Consider the following 12,596-nt stretch of genomic DNA (forward strand, 5'->3'; position numbering starts at 1 on the left):
GTATGTTGGGGGTTGCTTGGGTTTGGGGTTTCTTTGATTCTGATTATGTTGGTTTGGGATTATTTTTTTTTTTAATTTTATTATGTTGGTTTAGGATCTTTTTGATTCCGTTTCCGTTGATTCTGTGGTTGTTTGTGGTGGGTGGTTGGTGAAGGTGGGTTTGTGATGTGGTTGGTGAAGGTGGGTTTGTGGTGGATGGTTGGTGAAGGTGGGTTTGTGATGTTGGTTAGGGGCGGCGGTCGTTGAAGGGTGCTGGTGGAGTGCGGCAAATACCCAGGTGGTTTGGGGGTTTTTGCCGGAACAACCACCGCCGGCATCGACTCCGGTGAGTCTTTTCGTTTTGTTGGCTTGATTACCTTTCTTCGGTAGTCGGTGCAGGTGGCTGGTGGGGGTCCAAAGGTTCGATTTGATTAAGTTTGTTGGATTTGTTCTTTGATTAAGTTTGTTTGATTTGATTAAGTTAGTTGGATTTATTCTTTGATTAAGTTTGTTGGATTTGTACAGCTTCTTTGATTTGATTAGTCGGTGCTGTACAGCTTGTTTGATTTGATTAAGTTTGTTGGATTTGTTCTTTGATTTGTGTACAGCGGTGCCCGGAGGTGCCCGGAGGTGCCCGGAGGTGCCCCGTAGTGCCCGCTGGTGCCGGTGGTGCCCGCTGTGTCGACAGAAACTTTTTTTGCCGACAATTGATATTTGACGATCGTTCTTGGCAATGATGATGCAAAAAAAAAAAAAAACGCATATACTTGATGACGATGGCGCGGCAAGGATGGTGGAGGGTGGGTTTTAGAACCCGCAACCCCACTTTGCAGCCTCTGATGTTCGGAAAATCTGAGCCAAAACTTCTTTTTTTTTTCCAGAATCCACTCGTTCTTTTTTATTTTTGTTTGTTGGGTTTTTTTTACGTAAAGCGTAAAAACGTAAAAAGTTAAACCGTAAACTTTTTAACGTAAAAACGTAAAACGTAAAAAGTTTTTACGTAAAGCGTAAAAAGTTTTCCGTGAAACGTTAAAAGTTTTTAGGTAAATCGCAAAACGTAAATTTTTTTTAGTAAAACGTAAAAACGTAAAAAACGTTAACGTAAAAAAACGGCGCGTAAAAGTAAAGAAACGGTAACGTAAAAAACCGGAGCGTTAAACGCAAAAAAAAAAAAAAAAACCGGCGCGTAAAACGTAAAAAAACGGTAACGTAAAAAACCGGGGCGTTAAACGAAAAAAACGTTAACGTAAAAAACCGTTAACGTCACCGTTAACGTAAAAAAACCGTTAACGTAAAATAACCCGTAAAAACTTTTTTGACGTAAAACGTAAAAACGTGAAGCGTAAAAAGTTTTACGTAAAACGTTTTACGTAAGTCGTAAAAAGTCTTACGTAAAACGTAAAACGTAAAACGTTTAACGTAAAACGTTTTACGTTACGTTTTACGTAAAACGTAAAAAGTAAAAAGTTCTACGTAAAACGTAATTTTTTTTTTACTAAAACGAAAAAAACGTTAACGTAAAAACGTTAACGTAAAAAACCGTTAACGTAAAAACCGTTAACGTAAAAAAAACCGTTAACGTAAAAAAACCGTTAACGTAAAAAACATGTAACGTAAAAAAACGTAAAACGTTCTACGTAAAACGTAAATTTTTTTTTATTAAAACGAAAAAAACGTTAACGTAAAAACGTTAACGTAAAAGACCGTTAAAAAAATTCGGGTTGTTAAAAAAATCTTAATAAAAACCGGCGCGCAAAAAAAACGGGACGCCAAAAACCGGCGCGCAAAAAAATTCGGGTTGTTAAAAAAATCTTAATTTAAAGAAAGATTTTAATAAAAAAATTCTTTAAAAAAATTATTATACAAATCTGAATTTAAATTATTGTTTAACATAAAATTCTGTTTTTTTAATATAAAGTAATTAATGAATAAGACAAAAAGGCAATTAAATATAATATATATATAAAGACAAAATAGTGTAATTTTACTATACTACCCTTTTGGATTATAATATTAAAGACATAATAAGACAAAATCTATTTAATATTAATTTTAGTTACTTTAAATCTCATTCATCCATCTCATTGATCTAAAGGCTAGAAAGTGGTTCTCTCAGTTCTTACAATTGGAGGTGGTTCTCATTTTAGCGGTCCCCTATATATATATATATATATATATATATATATATATATATATATATATATATATATATATATATATATATATATATATATATATATATATATATATATATATATATAGTGGAGGGTTCAAATGGGAAGAAATTCTTTGTAAGAAAAAAAAAGAAGAAACTTCAACCAATAGGAATCCTTCATTAGACTTCATTTAATATTTGTACTTAATGTAACTATAACGATATATTAGTAAACTTACATACATGATTAATTGGTAGTTTCATCTTTAATAACTAACTATATTAAATTTGTAACTTATTTTTAAGATATATATTTTTCACAAAAAATAAAAATAAAAAAAACATTTATAGTGTAGGATAAATACGAGGCGTGTAGGATAAATTACGAGTTGTGTAGGATAAATTTCAATATGTGTAGGATAAATTTCGAAATGTGTAGGATAACTTTTGATGTGTGTAGGCAAAAATATTTAGTGTGGAGGATTATAATCTTAATGACTAATTAATTAGTCAAACATAATAATAAATGAGATGAGAAAAAAACTATTTAATGTTTTACAATTGTACCCTTTTATTCTTTTTCTTCTCAATAAAAATTTCTTCTCAAATGAACCTTCCCCTAAATATATATATATTAAGTGGTGGTTCTCTAAAAATACAACTCCCTCTCGTCGTATTTCCAGACGAGATTTTCCCCGATACGGCAGATCCTATTTCCTTCCTGAATCAAATCTTCACCATAGTGGCGAAGTTCTTCTACATTCTCGTGGCTCATTGGTGGCATTTGGGCTGGTACGGGTTCAGGGTAAACTGGTTCTGGTTATCCGTAAGGCATGTATGGGTAGGGATCATTCATTAATTCCTGAAATGTCCAATCGTTGGTCTCCAAATATTCTAAGGGATTTGGTGCTGGTAACTTGGGTATTTCGTTTGGATCAAAGGCTAGGATTGGAAATGGGTTTTCCTGGATTTGTTCTAGGTTCATGGGTTGGTCAGGGTATAATGGTAGTAGTTGAGGTTCTGGGGCTGCTACAAGGTTAAGATCAGGTGCATTTCCTTCATTTCTAAACATATCCAGATTTGCTAGTCTTCTATCTAGTTCTTCCTATAAAGGTCTAGTGCTTCCCATAAAGGTCTAGTGACTGGAATCTGGGTTGTTCCCTCGGCTATGGTTCTTGCGGCTTGTTTCTGCTTTTAGATTTGCCTTATCCTTTTTCTCCTTTCCCTCTTTTCTTTGCTAAACCATCCCCCTTCTTAGGTGGGAATGCTTCCTCAGATTTGGTTCTAAAACAAAGGTATCTTTAGATTCTGCTACATATCCTGAGGCTAACTTAGATGGTTCTTCATCCATAGGAGAATGGGATATGTGACGATAAGCGTCGGAGGTATTCTGATCACTCATGCTGCGAATCTCAAAAATCATCAAAATACACAAAATCATAAAATAACACATAAGTTATGGATATTTCCTAACATAAGTGTTTAAAATTTTGGCATTTAAAAGAACACCTAAATGGCTTAAACAAGTGGCTCTGATACCACCTTCTGTCGTAACCCCCGACCCCACCCCGGGAGCGGGAGCCGCGAACACGAGCCGGTGGTATCGGTGTTTATTAATTTGGCAGCGGAAATGAGACATCAGGATCGTAGTTAAAAAAATAAATTCAGAGTTTGCAAAACACCAAACTTTTATATTAAACAAATAGGGATAAACCCTAGTTTGCTGAAAATATAACTCCTTCTTTTATTCAGGTAAATTAAATCCACTTTCTTTAAGCCTTCAAAGCTCCATAGCTGGCTTCTTATAGCTTCACATTAGGTTACCTGAACCACGTTTTGAAAACATTTTATCTGCAAGAAATACTGGCGAGCACATTTCATTTTATAAAAACACATTGTTAGAACTTCACAGTATTAAGAGCTATTACAATGTTTATATCTAACCAAAACTCTAAGTACTTGTCACTCGACGTATCTGTGACTATGGTCATATCACACATTGGCTACTCGTGTCCAATTGTGAAGATTATCAAGTAGTGTATACAAAACCCCATAACAACGCCAGTATTTTGTAGAATATAAAGACCTAATCACTGTAAGTATAACTGAAATTAATTAGGGTTTTGTAAAATAAGTTGGTGAAAAGAAGAATGGCTCACAAACTATGAGAAAAAGAGAATGACTCACATTGTAAACTTAGGTATTTCAACGGCTTCCTAGTGATATTTTCTGTTAATATTCTTGAGTTCCTATTAAAAATATATAATGCCCGCGCGTTAGTATAATAACCCAATTTAACTTATCAATACATCCGAGACAGAACCCCAACTTAGTTTACAAAGCATAGCCCTAAACAGGCAGCGCTTTGGCATCAGTTTCTGGGTTCCAGATCAATCGGACAGGGTATCGAATTAGTAATCGGGGGTTAAAATACTTACAATGGGGCAGAGCTTCGTGATTTAGGGGGTATTTTAGTGATAATTTTTAGACTATATTGAGAGAGAAAGAAAGAGATTTGAACGATTGTGACTGCTCCTGAACTGCTCCATTTATACGAAATTTTGGGGTCTCTCGCGCCCCATGACCCGCCCAAGGGGGTCTTCTCGCGCCCCGCGAGGGCACCCTAACTACGGCTAGGGTTGCCGGGTGGTCCCTAGGTTTGCCACATGGCACGACACATGGCACTTAAATGTTTCTGGTCATCAATAGGCCGTCACGCCCCGCAACTGACCTATCCTCAACCTGTCGCGGCCCGCGAGCAAAATAAAATCATTATTTTATTTGATTTTTAATAAAAATAAGGTTAAACGGGCTCGGTTTTGTACATACAGGGTATTTTAGGGCATTTTCGAGGGTTGTTGTAGAAACCCACCACACACCGCCGCACTTCATAACCTCCGTTGAGCACTATCAACCTGTTCATCAACAACAGTCAACCACCCACCTGCACAACCCGTACACCATCATCACCACTGATCCACCGCACACATCACCTGCAAACGACCATTAATTCACATCCCTCTCACCATGGACTTGGTGTTTTTTATGGTCAAAAGACCATTTAGCTCCCGCTACAGTATATTCCGTTACCCACTTAACGATAAATTCTAACGACAATATACTTCAGAGACTCAGAGTGTTGCGCTTTTCAGAGTACAAGGACCCAGTAATCCAAAAACTTGTTGCGTGGCTCAAGTTGACTCCGCCGGAAAACCTCTGGGACGCACACTGCATCTTTAAATAATATATATATTGTATTAAGACAAATTTTATTCTAATTTTTATTTTATTTTATTTTATAATCATTATATTACTGTTAATTTAATAAGAGACGTTTTGATTTGAAAAAAAAAAAACTGACTAAAATGTACATGCATCATCCCAAACTCAAAATTGATGAAATTAATTAATCACATCATCTTCACTAATGAAGACGTAACCCATGTCCTGGGTGACGTAGTCCATATCATGGGCCCAAAACTCATGACTTGGCTGATCAAGTCCTAGACAATATATAAAAAAGCCCATAAAGAGTGAAATACCTATAGACCAACCATATAAGCCCAAAATGGACGGAACAAATCGAATTTTTGGATGTACACCATAATTAGACAATCTCTGTTCCCGAGACTCATTTAACAGGGAGAGGGGAGGGAAAAGAGATGAAAATATGAAAAACCATGTTCCCGAGTTTCATTTAACAGGGGGAGGGGAGGGAAAAGGGAAGAAAATATGACCAAATATAACTATATATTCATCCTCCCAAATTGGAGAGATTAGAAGAGAAAATTTTCCTTCCCCTCCCTTCCCGTCACCTCCCCTGTTAAATGACTCGGGAACATAGTATAAATGCTTATTTACCACAACGTGGTTATTTAGGAGTCAATCATGAATTCATCCTGGATATAGCAGATAACCAATGAATGTGGTATTGTGTGTGGGGGGGGTAAGCATTCTATTTGATCGTTCCATCGAATTATATATTAATGGGTGTTAGATAGTGAGTTGATTTAAGGGTGTTCATCGAATCAAATAATGAATTTTTAAATTATTCGAATCGAATTTTTTGAATTTTTATTATTTTTAGGGGTGTTCATCGAATCGAATAATGAATTTTTGAATTATTCGAATCAAATTTTTTGAATTTTTATTATTTTTACCTGAATTTGTATTTGATTCGATTCGATTAATATCTGAAACTCGAATTCGAATCGAAATCGAAATCGAACCGAATTTGAATAAATTCGATTTAATTCAAATTCACCCTAAACAATAAATTATTTTAATTTCATTTTTTAAAATACTACAAACTAATTATATTCAACATAAAATATAATAATCTGCAAAATTAATTAACTATCAATATGTCAAAACACAAAAAATTAGAAGATATGTTGGTTACTGGTAGTGATTTAAGTTAGGTAAAAAATTTAGAAATAAGTAGCATGGACTATTTGTCAGTAGGTTTGGTAATGTTATGAATAATAAACTTATCATGTTTAGAAGTTATATGTGTATATATGTTTGTGTGTGTATATACATATATCCAAAAATTATATATAAATTGAATTCGAATTTCGAATCGAATTCAAAATCATAAATTCGTATTCAATTACTGGACTCGAATACGAATCAACTCGAATTCGAACCTTTTTAATCGAATTTCGAATTTTTCAAATTCGAATCAAATTCTGAACACCCCTAAGTTGATCGAGTTTTGTAAGTTGTGAGAAGTAATGTCCGTAAGACAAGCATGTGAATGACCAAATAACACCAATGTTATAAATACATAATACAATAATGAAACTTGGAATAATAAACTATGTTTGTTCTTTAGGCCGTGGGTATGGTGGGGCGGGGGTTGGGGCTTGGGTTGGGCATTTGGTGACACGTGTCCGCGGAGCCAGCCCACTGCCGGGTTACGTGTCCGCGGGGTATGGCGGGGCGTGGGTTGGGCTTGGGTTGGGTGAACCGCGTGGCATAAATGGTTTTTTAAAAAAAATACAAAAAATTTATAAAAAATCACACAACATTTATAAAAAAACCTACAACTTCATTAAAATTTTAAAAATTACATAATCCTAAAAATTACATAATTTCTAAAAATTACAAAATAAAAAAACCTAGAGCGTTAAAAAAATTTCAAAAAGGTCGATCTTGTCGAACGCCTTGTTTTCCTTGCCTCGAAACTCTATGTTCGCCACCGCCACCCGGTCCTCGTGGCTTAACTCGCCACCGAGAACCGCATCGTAGCAAGCCTTAAAACGCTCGAGCTTGGGCCGTAGCTCGCGCCATTTATGTTGGCACGCGTTGAGGTTGTGGCGGTCGTTACCGACGTTTTATCGGTAGGCCGCAAATGCTTCCGCCCAATATTTTGTTTGGCCCGGTGGCCGCTCCTTCATAGCGTCGACGAGCTAGTTACGAGTGCCATTTCTTCTTGACGGGTCCAGGATGCCATTTCTTCTTGGGTTCGTGGGATGGGGGGACCAGCGAGGTAGCGGGTTCAAGACAGCGGTGTAGCCGGTGGGGTGTTTGGTTCGTGGGATGGGGGACCAGTGGGGTTGGGGTTGCAATATATAGGGCCTTTGGGTGACCCGGGTGACGGTTATAGAAGATGGGGGGATGGGGGGACCAATTAGAATTTTAAATTTCAAAATTTTATACACCCGCGTGACGTGGCGGGGTGAGCAAATGATAGTCCGCCAGCTAGCCTGGCCAAACCGCCCCACGCCCGGCTTGAAAGCCAAGCCCCAAGGGGCCACGCCACAACCCAAGCCCACCTGGGGTGGTGACTTAGGCGTTTTACCCCAACCCACGCCTAAACTCCCGCCCCATACCCACGGCCTTAAGTCTGGGTTAACAAAGGCCGTATGTCTAATCAAACACAAACTAAATTCTTTTTTATTAAAGTCGACTGGGTTAACAAAGGCCGTATGTCTAATCAAACACAAACTAAATTCTTTTTTATTAAAGTCGACTGTTTTTAATTATATAAATCATTGCAACTGTAAAGAATAAATAACATTTAGGGATAAAAAAATAATGTTTAAGAAAGGGTCCAAATATTAATACATGGCAAAAACTTATTTACATATGGTGTATACGGGCCGTATACAGTTATACGGCCCGTATATAATAAAATAAAACTAACAAAGTGCCTTCAGACTTTTGTCAGTTTTTTTCATTCCATACGGGCCGTATAACTGTATATGTCCCGTATACACCATGTGTAAAGAATTTGCCTGGTCGTATACAATGGATATGAATACTGTATACGGGCCGTATAACTGTATACGGCCCGTATGAAAAGAAAATTAGATTTCACCCAAAGTATTTAATGGATTTAAGGTGTCAATCACACGAGACGTTTTACAGTCGTTAGGTGGTCAAATCTTTATAAAAGTAGAAAAAAATAAAACTTTAACAAGTAACAAAGACTGAAAAACAAAAAAACGTGTCGTATGACTGTAATAAAAAGGAAGGGTGAGGCATTTGATGAGAGTTGCAAGGAGAAGCGTTTTAATCACTTGTTTTCAACGGAGATATAATGCAATGATTCTGCTAGTGGTCGGGCTTCCAATGCTTACACAGGGTGATAAACAACGCTGATATGAACCCAAACCAACTGCTTTGTCATGAGTCGTCGGGAAAACTTTTCCTCAGGGGAGGGTGAGTAGTATGAGTCTGAGTCCATTATGGTTCGTGAATGTTTCGAATCATCATAGAAGACGTGTTGGGTTCTGCTAGAAGAGTATAAGGATTTTGTTGGTTTGTTTCCAAGTCGGGTTTAGAATGTTTGAAGTATTCTTGGTTCAATACCAACTCTTCTGAAAGACAAGAATACAACGTTCATGTATCACAAGGAATGACCGATCTAAGGCAGAGACCTGATTTAGATACACAAATTCATCACCGGTTTCTATAGCACAAGCACATACACAGTTTGTGTAGAGATCTTTACGTACAAATTTGCATTATCCTTACGGTTACAAATGAAGTATTAAAAGATGTTAGTTTCTTGACAATATGGTTTCTCGACAAATGAAGTATTATCTGTCCTTGCTGCCTCTTCGGTTGGTAAAAGACATAGGATGGTTTTTAATACAGGCTCTTTGTCAGTTGTGGTTGATTTATAGCAGGATGTTATGAAACGAATATATGTTTATGCGAATTCACAACATCCTTGCTTTATTCTCTTTAATCTATTAGAACGATCCTTGTTTTGTCACGTACATGCGTTTAATTCCCAACATCATCTGTTCATCATTGTTCTTGAAGATGAAGATGAAGAAACGAGGGTTTATTCTCATTAATCTATTAGAACGATCCTTGACTTGAATTTGTGGATTTCGGTTGGATCAGAAAAACTTAACAAGAGAATCAACTAAAAAAATACAATTGATTACTCGGTCGAATAACCGGTCCGTTAAAGTTGAGCTTCCTGTTGCAACTTTCACAGTAGTACCAATGTCCTACTACTACAATCCTTCCAACGCCCGATTCCGATACAACCCTCGATGTTGAGGAGTGAAAGAGTTAACATGCTGATTCAGATTCAGGAAGCAGATGTTTATGAGTGAAAGAGTTAACATTCTGATTCAGATTCAGGAAGCAGATGTTTATTAGTGTTTTGAGAAACTAACAAGGTAAACCTGAATTTTCAAAATTTTAGATACTTACTTGAATCGTTAGTAATGCTAGATGTCATTTTGGCTGAACCACAACCTGTTACCATTTTTTACCATGCGTATACGGGTCGTATACTTTTTATACGGCCGTATACGACTGGTAAAAAATATTTTTACCGATCGTATACTATGTATACGATGATTGTATACGGGTCGTATATTATTATACGGCCCGTATACTATGGGTAAAAATTGGTTTATTCTCTTTAATCTATTAGAACGGTCCTTGTCTTGAGAACCTGATTCTAATTTAAACAATGGAATTTGTGGATCAACAGAAATAACTGAAAATAACTCGCCATTCTCTTGCATCTGTATACGTTGATTGTGGATTTAAGTTGCAAGAATTGTGTCTGTCGCATGGACTCAGACTCATACTACTAGCAGAACCCGACACGTCTTCTGTGATGATTCGAAACATTCACGAACCACAATGGACTCAGACTCATACTACTAGCAGAAGAACCCGACACGTCTTTTGTGATGATTCGAAACATTCACGAACCACAATGGACTCAGACTCATACTACTAGCAAAAGAACCCGACACGTCTTCTGTGATGATTCGAAACATTCCGAATAACTAGCAGAAGAACCCGACACGTCTTCTGTGATGATTCGAAACATTCCGAATCACTGCCGTTTTTTCTCTTCCGGTTACCAGGCCTATCATCTCCGTCTACGTTTGGTTTCAGTTACTGGAGTGAAATATTTGTTGGAATTTGTGGATCAACTGAAATAACTGAATACAACCGGTCAAATCACACACTATATAAAGTGTAAAGTTATCGTGTGTTGTAGCTTGTAATAGATTAACTAGACCCCTCAAGTTGTCATTCATAACAACTAAGTGTCTGGAGAAGAGTATGTTGATATAGGAGAGTTGATGCAATTTTACAAGCATTTTATCGTGTGTTGTAATTTTAATGAAGCAATGAAGATTGAATATGCTGTCACAGTTGTCAAGACTGTTTGTCGGGTTTCCAACGTTCTACAGCACAAGTTCATCACCGGTTTCTACAGCACAAGTTCATCACCGGTTTCTACAGCACAAGTTCATCACCGGTTTCTACAACACAAGTTCATCACCGGTTTCTACAGCACAAGTTCATCGCCGGTTTCTACAACACAAGCACATACACAATTTGTTGGAAGAACCTGACACGTCTTCTGCTAGTTACTCTTTTCTTCGATTTCAACAAATCTTTGAAGGTCTTAAGTGATGGACGATTTCAACAATACGTTCACGAACCACAATGGACTCAGACTCATACTACTAGCAGAAGAACATGACACGTCCGGTGATTGTTGATACATGGAAAAACAAGGACCATTCACCTCTTTCAACCTACCAAAACACCAAAATCCGTACCGGTGATTGTTTATCCATACTATTCTTCATAGCCATATTCCCACTCACAAGTTGTTGATACTGAGCTTCCTGATACATATCGTTCGTAAGAAACTTTTCGTGCACTGAACCTTCAGTTGTGTACTCTTCAATCTTCTTGAGTATTTTTCTAACTTTATGCTTGCATCCACCACAATGAATATTAACTGAGTGAAAGAGTTTGGAAACCGGACGGTAAAAACGAAGTAACTGTTGGAATTTGTGGATTTCGGTTGGTTCAGAAACTTAACAAGAGAAACAACTAAAAAAATACAATTGATTTCTCTTCATGTTACGGAGAATGTTCTAGAAATTGAAGGAAAAGGAAAAGATTTGTTGAAATCAAATTCAACAGAGATAACTTAATACAACCGGTCAAATCACACACTATATAAAGATTACAGAGGTTTTTACCATATGTATACGGGCCGTATACGGTTTATACGGCCCTATACTCTCGGTAAAATTTTTTTTTACCGATCGTATACAATGTATACGAACGATGTATACGGGTCGTATATTGTTATACGGCCCGTATACTATGGGTAAAAATTGGTAAAAATTGGTTTATTCTCTTTAATCTATTAGAGTGATCCTTGTTTTGAGAACCTGATTCTGATTTAAACAATGGAATTTGCGGATCAACAGAAATAACTGAAAATAACTCGCCATTCTCTTGCACCTGTGTCCGTCACATGATAGAAGACGTGTCGGGTTCTGCTAGAAGAGTATAAGGATTTTGTTGGTTTGTTTCCAAGTAGGGTTTAGAATGTTTGAAGTATTCTTGGTTCAATACCAACTCTTCTGAAAGACAAGAATACAACGTTCATGTATCACAAGGAATGACCGATCTAAGGCAGAGAACCTGATTTAGATACACAAATTCATCACCGGTTTCTACAGCACAAGAACATACGCAATGAAGTGAGATTCTTCAAGTTTGCACATTTTGAGAAAATACCAATGTGTTTGTCAGCTACGTCAACACACAAAGTGACAGAATGATGTGGAAAAACAAGGACCAGATGTCGATTGTTGAAAGTTTGAACTGATTATTTGTTATCAGGTGAGTTCCAAGCATTTTATCGTGTGTTGTAATTTTAATGAAGCAATGAAGATTGAATATGCACTAGGGTTTTTTCTCTTCCGGTTACCAGGCCTATCATTTCCGTCTACGTTCGGTTTCCTCAACGAAGAACCATCAGCCATTATCTACCCTTTTTCCTTTGGTTTCTGGTTGATTTTGAGGGCGAGGGTTTTGCATTGATTCCTGCGCTCCAATCATCTGCTTCCTGAATCTGAAAGTTAACTAGACCCCTCAAGTTGTCATTCGTAACAACTAAGCGTCTGGAGAAGAGTATGTTGATATAGGAGAGTTGAACCCG

This window comes from Helianthus annuus, chromosome 15 (assembly GCF_002127325.2).
Source record: "Helianthus annuus cultivar XRQ/B chromosome 15, HanXRQr2.0-SUNRISE, whole genome shotgun sequence".
In the NCBI taxonomy this organism is placed as follows: Eukaryota; Viridiplantae; Streptophyta; class Magnoliopsida; order Asterales; family Asteraceae; genus Helianthus; species Helianthus annuus.